General features: G+C 35.5%; 1 protein-coding gene across 25 annotated transcripts in view; it reads right to left on the bottom strand.

Annotated features, from left to right (window-relative positions):
• The window catches only part of TENM3 (teneurin transmembrane protein 3), a 1,290,895-nt gene that overhangs the window by 607,411 nt on the left and 665,840 nt on the right, over positions 1 to 17,644 (bottom strand). The window contains exon 1 of one of the 25 annotated variants that reach the window (XM_064417769.1): positions 3,165 to 3,288. The exons of the other annotated variants lie outside the window; for them this stretch is intronic. The gene's annotated coding sequence lies outside the window, so the exon portion shown is untranslated. Of the gene's footprint in view, positions 1 to 3,164; positions 3,289 to 17,644 lie in introns of those variants that run through there. 25 annotated transcript variants of the gene reach the window in all.

Raw genomic sequence — 17,644 nt, 5'->3', positions numbered from 1 at the left:
ACTCGCTTTATCTTGAGCTGAAAGGTTTTGGCTGACTCCTCATCCATCCCCAGGCAGAACTCCATGCACTCCAGCTGGTCATTGACAGAGAGGGCAACACCACCACCTCCTGGCTTCCCATATCTGTTCTTCCTAAAGAGCCTATATCCTTCCATTCCAACATTCCAGTCACAGAAGCCACCCCACCACATTTCTGTCATGTCAGATCATATCCCTACAGGCATGCACATCTAAATCCTCATCTATTACTCATGCTACTTCCATAGAGGCATCTAAATGTGCTCCCAATGAAGACAACTTATTGGATGAAGCTGCTGGAATTGCTTTGTGCTGCTCTTCATGTGCTCTCTTGCTGGCCTGTGATTCCTCTACAGGCTGCTGGGCATCTATTGCTGGCACTAGCATCAAACTGGCAGGAGTGGAATGGATTAAAATTCCCCTTCCCTGGAAAGTTTCAATTAAAGACTTCATCTTGTCAAAGCTGTGAATGAAGATGCTGTTGTCCTCCTCTGATGAGCTCCCTCAGCCCCCAGGAGACCAGGTTTCCTCAAAGTGAGGAAATCCATAGTATAATGGATAAACCTCTGGACATGCCACTATTTGTCAATTTACTGGAGTCAGCCAGCCCTTTCAAACCCCTTTCCTCTGACTAGTAGGATTAGAGAAAAACCTACCTGTGTTACAGAGTCCCTTATTGCTGCTTCCCAGACTCTAATCCTTCTTGATACTCCTCAAGACTGCTTTGGCTTCATCCCTGGTGCCCATGTGAAACAGCAGCAGTGGATAGTAGCCTGGCATCAGTACATGGCTTTGCAGTCTCTCAGTGCTGTCCCAGACACGAGCTGCAGGTGAGCAGCACACCTCTCTAGAGAGCACTTTAGGTTGCCAAATGGGTGCCTCCATAGCTCTCGGAAGAGCCACCTACTGTTTACTACCTATGGCTTCTTCTTAGCTGCACTGGTTGTTGCACAGGGAGCACATTGGACTGCATTATTCAGCCCCAGCAGCTCTCCTGATGTGATGGGTCTTTCCTCTTCAGTTTGCAGAGCAGTGAACAGGTTCTGTAAGGGCACCTCAGGCTTCAAGGAAGTATCTTTCTCCTGCTGGTCCTTGCCATTGCAAGCTTTCATTCTTATGTATTACTGGCCCCCCTTCCTACAGTGTGTGTGCTGTTGGGGGAAGTTTTCAGCTGTTTGGCTGCAGGCTTTGGGTTCCCTGCAGACTGTACTTGGAAACAGCTATTTAACTCCTTCTCAGCCTCCCTGATGTTATATAGCCTTATCACCACCTCCTGCAGCTCAGCCACCTGCATGTTCCACTGACCTGGGCAAGTGAACCTATTGTGATCAACCTTTCCTGTACTTGTGATGTGTTTCTGACAGAAATGGATAACACATGTCTTTTTAGGGAGATACTCTTTGTAACTTTGATCTTTGTCACAGAACCTTGCAGAAATGTGTCACTGAGACAAAATCAAAATTTAAGTTGGGCTCACCAGGTTCACCCTATCAGAAAAGGGAGCAGTGTCCTAGTATCAAGACTAAGAACAGTAAAGTAAAAGAAGAAATGGCAGCATAGTCTATCTGAAGAAAACACTTGTAAAGGTTGTATAAAATTGATTGACGTGAAACTGGAGCAAGAATTTGAGAGCATGGCTTCAGTCTGAAGTCAGGTCAACTGCCATATTCAATCCTGCTGAAGTGTTGGTAAGGTTTGTTCCTTGAAATAGAAGCCTGCAAGACAGACTGGGGAAGAGACCACAGGTGCAGCTTGCCCCTGTACTGTCATAACAATAAATAAGGTTATCTGTCATGATCAAACCATCTGGAGAAGTCCTTTATACTGTACTGAATAGATGTCACAGATTTATTTAAGGTTACAAAGAGTGCTTAAAATAGCACTGATTTGCAAGGTATAGTCTGTGTCTTATAATTAAAGGCAGTATCACTGTAAATGTGCAGGCAAAAATAGTAGGAAGAATTTTAAGAGCATTTTGGTAATAATGACTTATAAGTGAGGATACACAAGTTTAAAAAAGAAAAACAGATGACTGTTTAAAATGCTACATTCAGCAGTCTGGTACTGAAAGCAGTGATCCAGACATCATTGTCTGGGTATTTATTCCTTTTTAGAAAAGTTATTTAAAAGAGAAGCCAGTTTCATCATCATATATCAACAAGTCAGATGGTAAGAAAAATTATCTACCCTGCAAGTAGCAAATTTACAAAACCCAAGAAACAAATCTATCTTTTTCTTGCTAGTAAGGTGTACACTCAAGCTTTGCAATTTAGGAAATATATGGAAATCCAGCTGATCATGGGATTACCTATGGGATAAAGTTAATTACAGCTAAAAGGACAGGATCTGGATTGAGCTGTTGCCTTGACCTACCCTCCTCCTTCTGCTATAGAATGCAAAAGCTATGTTAAGGGACATATTTTTTATAGAAATCTGAATGATAATTATGCTTACTTTTCTACTGCTATCTCTTTAATGTAGTGCACATTGGCATGCTCCCTAAACATCATAACAGAAAAATAAATGTTAGGTATAATTTCTTTCCTGAGAAGCAGACAGGTAGACTGAGAAATATTATGTACCATGCTGATAGTCTACAGTGTGTGCGAGTGAAATTGAAATTAATTCCTGTTCCTTTGTTTTCTCCCTTATGACAGACTCAAAATCCCCTCAACTTCATGTATATAGGAGGGACCACAACACATTTGGTACTCTGAGAAAATCTGCCTGTTATCTGTTCTCCACATTAAGTCCACTTCACTGCAAAAAGCTCCTCTATCAGCATTTCTGTCTACAATCATAACTTCAACTATAAACTTTAAAAAGAGTAGCTCTTTCTCTCATTCTATAGCTATCTGTTCTTTTCCCAATAAACTTGGCACATTTCTCTGCAACACCATCTTTTTGTGGGCTGCAACATATGGGGCTTAATAACATATCATCAGACAGCAATTTTTAGCCTAGCCTTTCCTGTTCTACTTCACAAAATAAAAGTGACTACTGCCTACCTTCAATGACCCTCACAGACAAGAGCACCTTGTCAGAAATAATTCTCTAACAGATAAGCAAACCTCCAAAACAAATATGATGTCTTCAAACATAAACATATCTCACTCCCTTAAATTTAAGCATACAGTTTAACTTACCAAAGATATTAAACCTGAAAGGTTCCCAGGCTTTACAATAAAGAAGATCAAGTAGGGTTACCACAGCTTTTCTATGCTACTATTTAGCACCTCTGAATCAAGTCACCAGCTGTTGGAGCTTTGCCTAAACGACAGTAAATCAGAGAAGAGTAACAAATTAGCACTTCCCCTCTTGGGCTGGCTGGCTGATACTTTAAGGGGAGGAAAGTAAAGGCATCATTAACATTGCTTTTCTTCACCAAGAAAAGTAAGTCAGGTTAGGGTAATACCCTTAGAGTGTTTACAGATAGCAAAAAGAAAAAAAAAAAAAAAAAACAACAAACCAAACAATCCACCAAACTTTGCAATAGGGCCATTTACTGCAATGTAATGATCTCTCTCTGGATCACTGGGGTGTGTTGGGGAAGATGTGAGCATCTTTTTCTGATGCTCACCAGCTGATTTAACTTGAGAACAATGAACTGGCACCTAGGAGATTTCTTTCTAAGTTGCAAGCTGCAATTCAGGGTTTCAGGTTTCTTTGCATCTATGGGAGCACATACCCATCTCCCTTTCTAAGCTACATCTATCTCTCATGCATCCTCTTTCTGGGATCTGTGCAAATTCTCCTCTTTTTTTTCTTTTTTTTTTTTTCATTTTCACTTGAGTATTGAAACTGAGGAAAAATATTAATTTTTGTAGCATGTAGAGTTGTACACGCCACTTTTACCAACTGCCTTAATAATTAGTCTAGGCAATGCTGATTAAATTCCCTTTGATTTTTGAAAAAATACCTTAATTGAAATAATTTACTAGAATTAAGTTTGAGTTTTTCTCCCCTCATCTGCTTGAACTGAGCACAGAAGGAACTTGAAGACATTGGCACACAGCCTTCCCACAGTACTGTGTTCTCTGGCTGCAGGAATATCCTGTAGCAAAACACAACTTATTCATTCGAGGGAAAGCTGAAACATTTGAGTAAAGTTGTTGCTATTGTCCTCTACTCATGCACATTAATGCCACAAAGTTTGGGAGCAGTATTTCACTCAAATGACTTCTAATCATGAATATGCTTTGTTTACTTCCTATTGTTGATAAATGTGGTCACAGCCCAAAGTCAAACTGGTACTATGTTAACTTTCTGTCTTTGTAGCATCAGCACTTAGGGGGAAAGAGTTTTCAGAAGGCTGGGAAAAGTAGAAAAAAATTGTCATTAACCTAACTTTGCAAAAGTGTTCAAGTTGAACCTGGCAGTAATTTTTATAGTGGCAACCCAGTTGTTGACAGTCAAGTACCACACTTCTGGTTCAGAAGCTACCCCAGCTTTATGAATCATGATTAAGGACCACATCATTACAATTTCTGTCGCAAAGCAATTATGTGGATGGAATATATTCACTAGAATGTCAGTGCATCTTTCCTGTATGCTGTTTCTGTATAGACCTCTGTGTTTAGACAATGCAATAAAACATCTAGTTTACTCTTCAGATCTAAAGTAAAGGAATTTGAACAATGATGGTGAAACTGTCCTTTTAGCCAAGTAATTATCTGCAAAAGTATCTCCTTCTCATTGTTAGAGACAAATTTGTAAACTGTCTTATAAGAAAGTTGAAATAAAAATAGCCTCATAGAGTGTTTAGTTTGACTAAAGCAGCATCCTTGTGTACCACAAGAGTTATACAACACTCAGCTTTCTATTTGCATCAGTTAAAGGTGTAAAGCAGTGGTAAAATAATTAAACTATATCTCTGTTTGCCTATGCCCTGTAGCAAGTGTTCTAATGTTTTTCTGTGTGCACAACACTGCTTCTGCTTACTGTATGTAACTAATGAAAGTGTTAATCATACTAAACTTTCTGTTGGTAAGTCTAACAGGCTGGCTTGATTTCTACTTTAAAATATCTATGCACATATTTGTTATTACACTTCATTTACTCAATCATTATCTAAGTCAACAGAGAGATCTTCATCAAGACAGCTTGTATTTATCACACTTCATATACTTAAATTGTATGTCACCCTGTTAAGAAAAGTCCAAGGAAATTCTTGATTGATTCTGAAGTTAACCATATGGTCATCTAGCAAGTCAGCAGAAACTAAATTTATTACCAAAATCAATTTTATGTAATTATTATTAACTAGTATTGGTTTAATGCTTATTTTCTGTAGTCTTTGGTTGGGTTAAAATGGCAGTGGTAATTTAGTGGTCACCATTTGTAATATTACCAAAGCCCACTAGTGTGTGAAAAAGAGCACAGATCTCAAAACAGTTCAAAAAACTTGTTTTCTGACTGCTAGAGTGAAATAAAACATGATTATGACATTATGTAATCATGTATCTTTTAATGAAACTCTTAGAAGTAAAATCAAGCTTTTCCTTACATGCTGCCCCTTTCCACCACAATAACGGTAAGGGTAGGGAAAAAAATAAACCTAGCATTTTTCACAACACCACCTAACAATTTTCAGTGTATTTTTTCTTTTGTAGGAACAGGAAAAGCTCAAAGCAAACTAAAAATAATTCAAGAAGTATTACTACAGTTGTAAAAGCAAACTCTGAAAAATGAGATTTTTATTTCTTAGGTATCTGCATTTTGATACACTCCATATTTGCACGATCCTATACTGTTTTTCCCAAAACTCTTCCGCATCACTGAGCAAGGATGTGCTATGGGCATTAATAGGGATCACTTCATGAAGGATGCTGTTAGTCATTAGACCCCTCTGAGATTTCTGGCAGTACTTGCAAAATGTGAAATAAGAAAGCAGATACCATCAGAAGGACCTGTCCATTTAATAATTTTTTGCTATGTAGAAGTGGATTCTAGATCCTATCACAGACTTCCTACAGGATACTGCAAATCCCCTAAAATATATTCTCAAAGTTGATATCAAGTGGTGTATTCCCTGTTTCTGGGTCTGTGGAGCTGGCTTGAAACTTTGTTGTCCATTTAAAGAATGATGAAGATTCACAACTTCAAACATTTCCATGGTTGTAACATTAAGCTGTGTCATGAACATAGACCTATATGATTCTGATTTTCTGGACAAATAGGGCTCAGTATCTTACATTGTGTACTCAGATCTTTGGATTATTTTACTTTAGTCCCTATAACTACTTGACACAGAATTTTAGGCATAGCCTTAAAATAGCATAGCTTTCTGGACTTCTGAAGATTTTAACTTCAAGCAAGGCACTCAAAATTCTCAAATATTTCTACCTGTGAGGTAGCCAAACGGGAATCATTAACTTTTCACTAGCTTGTGTATGGATAGACAGACTCCAGACTGACCTGTAGATCAAGATGGAGTGTATGTGCTGCCAGCAAAAGAGCACAAGAGCATGATGTAGGTACTGAAGAGTCAAACTGTTATGAAACCAGTTTCCTGTGCAATGCCATTGGAATCACAGTAGAGGTGATACTCTTTTCTCCTTTTATAACTATTTGAGGTATTTTAGGTTGTTCTGAGAAAGACTACAAGGATATTCAGTGCAGAATGTTACAAGACGGAAAGGTACAGAATCAAAGACTTGCTTTCAGGCACCAATGCCCCTTGTTACAGCTGTTCTTTCTACTTGCACAATTAGGATAGTTGTTTGAGCTGATAAGATTTCAGTACACATCACAGTATTTCTATTTTATACTTATGCCCTGTGACAGGGTATATCCATATGGAACGCACAGGGCTAATTTGTTCGTGTCCTAATACGAAAAAGTTTGTTGATGTCTCTTGTGATAAAACTGTTGTGCATTCAAATTTCCCCTTATATAGGAGAAATATAGGTATAGTTAAAGTAATGAGATAGTATGTTGCTAGGATCTTATGGCATAGAAAGCATATTATTTTCTTTAAGTGTCCTCTAAAAATAAAAAAAAATTAAGAACGATAACGTTAAACATTGAATAGATTCACATTAATGTTAGACTTTCTCACCCTCACAAAACACTAAATCTGTATAAAATAAAGCAAGACTTTGTTCTACATATAGTAGTTTTCAGTTATCTGAAAATACATGTTCTAGCAGCACGTTCAAAAGAAGAATATAACTGACATTAAGTTTCTGTTAAAATAATTCTGTCAAGGTAAAGAAGAAAGGAAACTAAAGAAGTTGTACATCATTGGTGTGTGGTATAATTAGCTGTGGCAGGTCTTTAATTGTCATAGACAAGATGACAGAATCTACTTATGTCAGGCTTATGGACTATTTATATACCAAAGTCATTATGACCCCTGAGCTTGTTAAAAAAATTAAATTTCACTAATGAATTTTCAATTTTTAGGCAGAAAGAATATCTCAAAAGCAATTTTGAACAAAGTCTGCTAGGCATAAGTGAACTAAAGCTACCTAAAAGAAAACTGAGAAATCCCTTTAGGAGAGGAAACACCACAGTAATGCAGAATAAGCCACGATAGTACCTGGTGGTTTTGCTTCTTTGTGTGCAAGAGCTGTGATGGGAAAAGGGGGATTTCTGCTGGAAAGAAAAAAATAAGTGGTTCAAAAAGTAACTCAAAATGGAAAAATGGTAAGAAATTTACTGTAATTACAGTTTGATAGTGGCCTAATATGGTTTATGTTTCCATGTAATAAATTTATGCAGATGAGCTGGGAGTCTTTGGAAATATGCAGTAAAAGCAATGCGTGAACATTAGAGGATATGTTGGAAAGATTCCTGAAAATGGCTGTAAAGATTTTTAATTCTGCTTAAGTAGCTCATATGTACAACATACAACATGTATGTTTCTATTAAGAGACAGCCAGGATGCACAGAAGAGACAGAGATAACATAAAAAAGATAAGCATATTTCTTTGAACTGCAGAGACTGGGATGCAGAAAAGAAAGCAGTGTTGGCAGGGAGAATGGGATTATGCCAGGGTAAGGGAGGATCCAAATGCCACTATCCTTTTTGGGCCACACACAGCTTCCGTGGGAAACAAACTCTTGAAAAACATATTCTACTATGGAAGAAAACAGAGGTATGAACAAAAGTGCACTAAAAGACCTGTGAAAAACTACGGAGGAACCAGAAACGAAGAAGTTGTAACTCCTGCAGATTTCAGAGATAGGATCTTTTATTGAGATAAAATCTTCATTACCTAAGCGGAGAATCTGAAAGCAATGCCACACACAGGGTGAGTGTTCCAGAGCCTTTTGATCTTTTAGACACTTTTACAAAGAAAATTTTGATAGGCTCCTGATGTCCTAGCCAAAGATGTTACCACAAGCTCTGAAATAATGAAAACAATTTTATAATCTATAGTTTACAGAGATAAAAGCCATACAGTTTTTTACAGTAATATATTTGCACATATACTTATTTCTCAGATTATTCTTGCGCTTCTTAGATGTGATCCAGCAAGATAACCAACAAAATAATTATAAGAATGCTGGTGCCTGCATAAATTCCTATTTACTTAGAAGTCAGCAGGCAACCTCCAAATTCAGATTTACGCATCCCTGAACACATGATGTGTGTCGAGGGATCAGAATCAAATTAAAGCTCTAAGTCACAGTATCAGAAATGGCTATACAAACCAAGGCTGTTTATCCACTAAAGTTAGGAAAGATACATGTTAATAATCCAAAACTGAAAGAAACACTGAAAAAAAAATTGTTTTTGGGAGAAAAGAAAATTTACATCCTGTTATATTATTTGCTGATGGAAACCTACTTATTCTATAATGATGATGTTTATACAGTGGTTTTTTATTTATGTGGTTGTCTTTTGTATAGGCTTTAAATTAATAAAATAGTCTTTGCTACTACAGTACAGTAAAAGCTCCTTATATCATTATAGCCCTCAGAGAAATCTGATAGAAAAAGTAGTTATGCACTTTCTGTTCTATTTACAGTATAATTAAAGTAATTATTGTAGTTTTTACAATAGTATACCTTTTATAATTTCATGTGAGATCTGGGATAAATAATAGCTATCTAGTGTACTTACTGGAGACATTATTTACTTTTACAAGCTATTGATTACCTTATAATTCACAAAAGAAGCAAACCCACAAACTCACTTGCAAAGGACATCAATAAAGACTCTAAACAAATATTAGGGCCAGGTACAGGTTCAGTGGGTATTTCTTTCATATTAATACATGTTTACAAATGCATAAACAAACCAGTTATTTTTTAAAATACCATCTTTGCACCAATTTATATCTGTTTTTAATTTTTAAATAGACTAGGTAACTTCTCCCTCAATGCACTTCTTTGTATGTGTTTTTAACAACAAAAAGTAATTTCCTATGTATTTGCATCAGAAAAATAATTTTTAACATCTTCACTTTGTTTTTTCTGAAGTTAATTTATCTCTGCAGGTCACACAAACCTGACTGTTTTTCAGTTGCGTCAACATTTCTTCAGCATGAAACAAAACCCTATATGACTGCAGTGAAATTACTCATATTTTTAGAGACAAACCAAGGCACAAAGTTCTTCACTGTCTGCCAATAACTTACAGAGCATTTGCCATTGACAGTTCATGATTCTAAGAGTTATCAAACTAGAATAAAGAAACAGCCTCACTATTTCCCTAGTCCTGGGGATCTGATGCAACAAAATCATCGATATAGCACTGGTAGGCCATGATACTCTAAAAAGCTTAACATTCCACCTGTAAATAAAAACAAGTGAGATGCTTCATAGAGGATCTTTTTTACTATTCAACTGAATTTTCCTGAACATGAAAACACCAGCTGTTCTTTGGGTTGCATAGAGGGAGGAAAAAAGTAGATAAAAAAAGAATCATAAATATTTTTTCACTTTCCCTGTAGAAATTGTTTCATATACTAAAATGTAATGCTTCTCCAAATACTTATTAAAATCATTGATTGTAGCATCTAGTGAGAATAGAAATAGAATATTCCCCATATGGTTCCCCTTTAAAAAAAATACAGCTATTAAAATTTAATAGCCAAAATGCTTATGTGTTTTTTAGGAATTCTAGATGATGAGTATACTACTTTTATTCTGAACAGGTGATATTGAACAATTAAAAAAGGGATTTCTGCTTCTGAATTTCTGAATCAAAACCACAAGAACATATTAACCTTGAAATATCTTTTTCCATTTACCTTTTCCATCAATACTGTGGTCATCATTTCCTTCTGTGGACCATACCCATAAAATTCCCTACTTGGAATAAAGCAAACTGATTTTCTACCCAAAATGTGTTCAAAATCAGAAGTCTTGAGAGAAATTGCAAGGTCTTCTGCAGTTCTTTGAACTTAACCAGAAAAGGTTGTAGTTCAAGGATTCATTTTGCAGGTCGTTGACAATTCACAGCATATTTTTAAAACTGTTTTCTTTTTTAAAGAGTGTCAAGGAGTCTTATGTGTGAAAAAATGAGTTTTAGTTTGATCTAGTTACTTATAAATCTTAATTTTAATATAATTATAAATAATTAATTTTATGATTTTCCCCTGTATTTACTAACTAGTTGTACAGTAAACAAGGTTATGTTTGTGTATTTATAGCCTATCTTTCTTTTTCATGGCCATCAGTGTAGATATGGTTGCAGCAGTACAATCAATAAACTCAAAGCTAGGATTTCAGTTGTGCATTATAGAAGTTTCTGAATGGCATCTCTGACACTTGTATAGCACTAAGTACATCCAGCCACTTTGTTTCAGCTTGAGAAGATGCCAAATTGCCTCTGTTTAAATTTTTCTTTCTCTTTTGCTATGGTTTTCTGAGAAAGACTTAGAGGGACAACAAAAATACAGCAAAATACTACACAAAGGTAGTTCCTACTGAAACACATCGTTCTCCAAATATGAGCAATTTTAGAAAAGCATTTAATAAATTCTGAAGAAACAAAATTGTCAATTATTCCAATCTAATTTAAATATCCACCTGGATGCAGTATTATTGCCATTCTGAAAATGTAAATTAATTTCATGCATCCCAATCCTCTTATTAAGCACTAAAAGTATGCCATGCATTTTCTGGGTGAGCACATATTTGACACTTAAGTCCATGTCTCCTTATATATAATCTATTCACATGTCCATTTTACACCTTCCCAAAATCCTAGCACTATTTCTGTTTAAAAAAATATTTCTTTGTAACTCCTCTCAGATAAAAATTTCTTATGTGGTCAGGGAACAATCCACATAAAACTTTCCCTAAAGCATCAGTTGAGTTCCACAGGTGTGGCAACGTTCTCACATACTACCCTTTTCTGCATTCTGACCTAAAATTTAATCTGTATCATTAGAAGTTTTAAAAGTTAGTCTCCAAATGTAACCTATTATATACCTTCAAATTTCATCCTATAACAGGGATGTCAGTATGCAAGATTAGTCACTAACAAGCAGCATTCCCTGCTTGTTCATGAAGGGGAAGCATGAAATGCAATTTTGATAGTGACTGCTGTACCTATGATGGAGAAAAATCAGTGCTGCAAAAATGAATTCACATCATTCATTACTGCATTATACCTCTTGTAAAAATCTTATAAGAAAGGCTGACCATGATTCCTGCTTCCAAGAATGGAAGAACTGTGGGTGAGAACATTGGAACACTATCCTATAAGATGCAAGATGCAAGTTACAGAAGATTTTTTGAGCCACACAGAATTTGAGTATCTAAAGCAATCCATGGCAAGGGGTTCTGTGTAATATAGACTCAATCTGCTATATAATACTAGCTAAAGGTACTATACTTTTGTAATTTGTATTTCTGTCTGGGAAAATCGATGTCATAGGAAATCTATGACGGAAGCCGTTATGAAAGAAAACCCTTTCTAGCTCACCTCCAACCTTCATTCTTCCACATACCATAAAGCCAAAAGCAACAAATGAATGGTATAACTATTCTGTCAGCTATTGCCTTGATGCTGGCTGGATTTTTTTTTAAGTTCGTCAACTTCTGAAGAATTAGCCAGGGAGAATTGCCAGATATTTTCATAATGAAATATATAAAAAAAAAAAAAAAGGATACATACTCTATGAAATCTTCTTGCCTCTCTCTTTTACACCACATAAGATTTTTTTTTATTTAATTCCTCCTAGAAACACGACGTTCTATTGAATGTTGCTCATGTTGCTTGACCATAGGTTGAATGCTAAAAACAGTTCACGCACCACAGAGATAATGTTCTGTGTTGCAAAGTATCAACCTTCAACACTCCACTCTTCCAAATAAAAGCAAAGAGCAGACCGTTTGAGTAAAACTGAAGTTAGCAGTTGCTGAAGAAGCCAAGAGACAAATACTAGAAAGTACCTCATTCTTGGTTTTTAGACATTACTACCTTTCTTATTAAGTGGTGGAGAGAAATGTTGGCAGAGAATATTCTACTAGCAGATGGCACTTAAGTTGGAATTAAATACTGCAACAGTATTCCATTTGGACACTATTCAAGAATGAATGCTTCCATGCAAGAAATTACTTAGTAAAGCAGGACTTCTCAGGCTGGAAAAGAGATGGCTGAGTAGGAATGTAATAGAAGTTCATAGGCATGGATAGAAATTAATTATCCAATGTCTTTTATAAAAAAAAAAATTAGCTTGTACGTGAGGGTAACTAAATGCAAAACAGGCACATCTGCATCTAAAAGATGCAAATGCTGTTATGACCCAATAGTAGAAAAAGGATAGATTTTTTAGAAAATGAGGCACTTAGGTGAACACAAATAAAATCTCCTCAAGTGAATATATTGTAAACATTTTTAGAAATGCCATATTGAGAAAACTGTATTCTATGAAATTCAAGAAACTTATTTTATGTTTGAATAACAACCACTATTTTTGTGTCATAGCTCTATTACTTTAGATATGTTTAATTCTATTGCCAGTTCTGATTGCTCAGATTAAATTAGGCTCAAATCAGGAGTGGTATGCACCTGATCTGTGTACGATCTGGTGCCATCTTTTACCATTTTCAAGGCAAATGATCACTCTATACATACAGACCCAATTGTCATTTAAATTAAGACTCTTCATAATAATTTATTACACTGATTCTTCAGCAATGTTAAATATTTTTTCCATTCTCAAATTATAAGTTCTTTGAATCTAGTTTGTACATTTTTGCATTGTCAGTAGTTTTGCTTTATCTGAATTATTCTGTACTATTACCCTGAATAAGCATGAATTGACTAAACTCAACAGCAACTTATATCTAAACATAAGAAGCCTGCAACTAATAATGGTATTCTTCTGTGGTATTTCAAAAGAAATGCAAGCATTTTCAGTCACCTTTGAAAACCACATTTTGAAGAAATTGTACTGCTCTAAATTCTTATTTGCTACATTTTTGAGACATGACATGAGTAGGTTTGAGTCCTGAATTTTGTTTGACTTTGCATTCATTTATTTTCCGTAAGTTGCAAGTTAAACCTATTTGAAAAACTGGCAAATAAAACACTTCCATTACCAGCTGTTCTATGATGTAGGTGATGGATCTGAAACATTCACAGTAAAACTATAGTTTACTTCACTGTTCTTGCTCTCTTATCTTGCAGGTCAGTAAGATCAAAATTTTGCACAAGTACAGGAATGCAATCCTGTTCTCTTAGTAGCAATCAAACTCTGCCTTATGCTAAGGAACGCCATAGCAACTCAATCAGCTTAACTTTTGTGACAGAACAGAATCTGTTGAACAAAATGGGACCATGAAACAAATATGTAAGAACCTCTTTCTCTGGAATTCCATTGGTGTATTTCTAAAACTGCTCAGATTTCACTGAATTACAAAGTGCAGATGGAAATGAAGATAAATTTATCCTAGGAATTTCAGAGCATAGAGAAGACACATGAAATAATTTCTGAGGTATGGAAAATGTATTAATTAAAAAATACTAAACAACAATTAACTAAACGTATAAAGCTGTTAATTTAATCAAATATTTATTCCATTTAGTCATAAGCAAACTTTCATGGGAACACATTTCCTACCACATCTGCAAATGTTTAATCTAGTGTACTTTGTTGTGACCTATGGCAGTGCTGAAGCTGCTTAACATTATTAAAACTGATGAGACAAATTATATAGAATCTAACCTTGCTATACAGGTAAAAGTACTTGCCCTTGGATATTACTTAGCCTCGCCACAGGGCTTTCTGGAAACAGAAAATGTTTTAAAAGTGTCAGCTCATGGCTAAATCAATGTTTATGCATTGATACCTTTGAATAGCAAACACTTGCTGCCTGCAAGCTAAACAATGTTTTTATCTGTTTGCCTATTTCTGGTCCTTCAACCACAGAACAGGGTGTTGCAAATCGCATTTAGTAACAATTATCTGCTGGAATTTCGCGAAGAGGAAAGTAGCATGATTAATGAAAAGTGACACACAGAGATTACTTTGCTATGCCAGTCGCCCTGGTGAATGGGTGACTCTGCTGAACTGAAGCCTGACCTTTGTTCCTTTTAACGAGGTCACCGTGAATGCTAAATGCTTGAAAGATTAGCCACTACAAATGTTCCAGTACTACTTAATGATGCCTCCACTAATGAACTGCAGGTAGCCAGTTAAATATAATGATACAGTTTTCACCTTTGAAACAAAGGTTGAACAAACCCCTCCCTTCCCCCTAAAACGGTTTTCTGTCAAGGTGTTTAAAAAACAACCTTGGAACTCATATCAAAGCATGTTTTCTTCACACATAGGTTACTAAGAATCTAAATTTGAATAAGCCAAAGAGTCCAGCTTTTAAGGAACTTTGTATCCAACTGACCACTGGATAATTGCTCAGTAACTGTAATGTTTAAATCTCATTTTCATCCCTAAGCAGAAGAGGGGCTCAATATCCTCTATTTTGCTGTAAATGTGTATTGCTATAAGCTCTAAAGTTTTCAATTGACCTAACTGAACAAGCATCACCACCTGTAGTAAAGTAGTGTAAATGTGAGATAATCCTCCTGGTAAATAGCTATAAAATAAAACCACTATTGGGATTAAACATTTCTGTTTTTGTATTGACTCATATCAGTTACCCGTTAATGTAGGTAAATGTGACAAAGTGAAATTGAGAATGGAAATTTGAAATCAAATCTTGAAGTAACATTTGACTGAAAACACATCAACCTGACATGAGGAAAAATAAAATTTAAAACAAAGTTTTAAGGTTATGAATAATTGCTTTCACACCCATAAATGCATCTTTGTTCTCTGTGGGAAGTATATTTGATCATTTAATCAGGCAGAGACAGCACCACCTTTCTTCTACTGACAAAGTAAGTCTCCTGTCATGAGTTTTAATTAAATATAAAACTGTGAAGACATAACACAAGAAATGGAAGAATGCAAAGTATGTGAACAGATATTTCCAACAGAACACTGCTTGCTGTAAAGGTGCATGAAAACGTATGGTTTGTTCAGCCAGAATCCATCTAAATATATGCAGTAGGCTGTAGGTTCAGTGAAGTTCATCACATGGTGCATAAAAAAGCAGGACAAAATCGAGTCCTAACAGTATGTCCAATAAAACTCTGCAATATACCACATACTTTATTTGTACTAGTCTATCATGATTCCTCTCTAATTGGCAAACAGAAACAACCCTGCCATTATCTGTAATGTCTCCATAAATTACCAGGATGGGAGTAGGGGTGGCACAGATTTCAAGCTCATAATATTTACAGTAGCACTAATTAATGCAAGTCACAGACCTGAGGCTATATCACTGCTCCCATCCTAGACAGAGCTAAGGAATTTATTTCTGTTAATCTCTACAACTACCTGAAAGAAGGATGTGGCCAGGCAGGGGTTGGCCTTTTCTCCAGGAAACTAGTGACAGGACAAGAGGAAATGGCCAAAAGGTGCCAGGGGTGGTTCAGGTTGAATATTAGGAAAAATTTGTTTGCTGAAAGAGGAGTTAAGCATTGAAACAGGATACTGAGGGAAGTAGTGGAGCCACCATCATTGGAAAGGTTGAGAAAACCAGTAGATGTGGCACTTCACAGTATGGTTAAGCAGGCATAGTGGTATAAGGCCAAAGGCTGGACTTGATGATGTTTTACAACTTTAACGATTCTATTTTATTATTCGAGGATAAGAGATGGAACCATTCAGAAGAAAAAATTTTTGCTGTAAGGTTTGGCTTCTCTCTGTTTTCAGTAGCAGAGAAAAGAACTGAAAGCAGATATTATGATTTGTGAGTAGAAAGATCACCTTGTAATTATATTTCATACCAGAAAACAATATAAGACTTTGAACATGATACATTCAGAGATTGCTCTGCATCCATGCAGAATTTTGTGTTTTTTGACAGATGTATCAAGACAATATTATGCCAAGCTAAAAAATAAAGCAAGAGAGCAAAGGCAGAATTAGAAACATTATATATTGCAAAAGAATATATTTTTTTCCATAAGGCCTCAAAACTAGGATATTAAATAACAATATTTTACTTTTAGATGGAAATCTTTACATATTTTCATAAGCATAAATTTACTGTAAAATCTTTTAAAATTAACCCATGAAAAATGGTTATATGCGACTCCTATTCAACACAAGGCTTAAAAGATAATAGAAGGCTTATTACAAATGGTTGTAAAATGTCTGGAGAAATTCATTAGCAAAGGTTGCAAATCAAGATTCTGAGGTTTTTAATATTTTTCTAGATTAGAAATAGATCTACTCCATAAAATTTAATCTAGAGTTATTTGTCTTGCTGAAAAAAAAAAAAGAGGCTACAAATTTGGAATGATTTGCCCAAATATTGATGTCGGTGCAGGGTTAAGAGAAGAAAGAAAGCGTAAAGCTCTTGCACTTTCCACTTTAGAGCATAGAGGAATCCAGGTCTTAGAAGACTAGGCAGAGCCTGATTTTAAATTTTCCTACACAAGCACAGGAGAACCATTACACAGGGTTCTCATAATTTGCCGTTCTAGAGTCCTGCAGCAATTCATTCAAGTTTCAGGGAAAGTTTTGGTCTTCAAATTGTAATTCAAATGAAGACAAACTGTTCTTGGGGCTCTTATCTTTTTATAGGCAGAATGTGCCTAAAATTAATATTACAAACCTGTAGAGTTCAAGGTCTGTGGCTTTTGAACTGTAGATTCTGAATATATGTCTAGGTTATTTCTTTCTTTTCTACTAACTAAAATCTGTATTTAATGGGGAAGAAAAACACAATGCATCCACAGTTTACTTCATATTTGCATGTCTTAGCATTTGTACCACACTGGCAAAATTAATAAATCTCTATTCTTTCCATTTAAAACTGACTAAACCCCCCACAAAACCCCACAATAATAAAAATATGACTAGAGACTAAGGAAGTTTTTTTTTTTAATACTACATTTTTGTAATTTGTTGTTACCTTTATCTAATAACTATTATAAAACTTAAGTAAAAATAATAAATGTGACATTTAATCCTAAATATACCTCTTCTAATATACATTAATATTTTTACACACATTATAATGGCAAAAGCTTTGGAAGTTCAAATTACTGACTGATGCTGGAAGTCTATTTAGATCCCTTTCTGCTTCCTGAAATGTTGGAGTGGGAAAGCACGATCTACAATAAAAACTAACTGTGTAT

Source organism: Passer domesticus, chromosome 4 (genome assembly GCF_036417665.1).
Source record: "Passer domesticus isolate bPasDom1 chromosome 4, bPasDom1.hap1, whole genome shotgun sequence".
NCBI lineage: Eukaryota > Metazoa > Chordata > Aves > Passeriformes > Passeridae > Passer > Passer domesticus.
The sequence above is the reverse complement of the archived record's forward strand: the minus strand, read 5'-3'. Positions and strand labels throughout refer to the sequence as shown.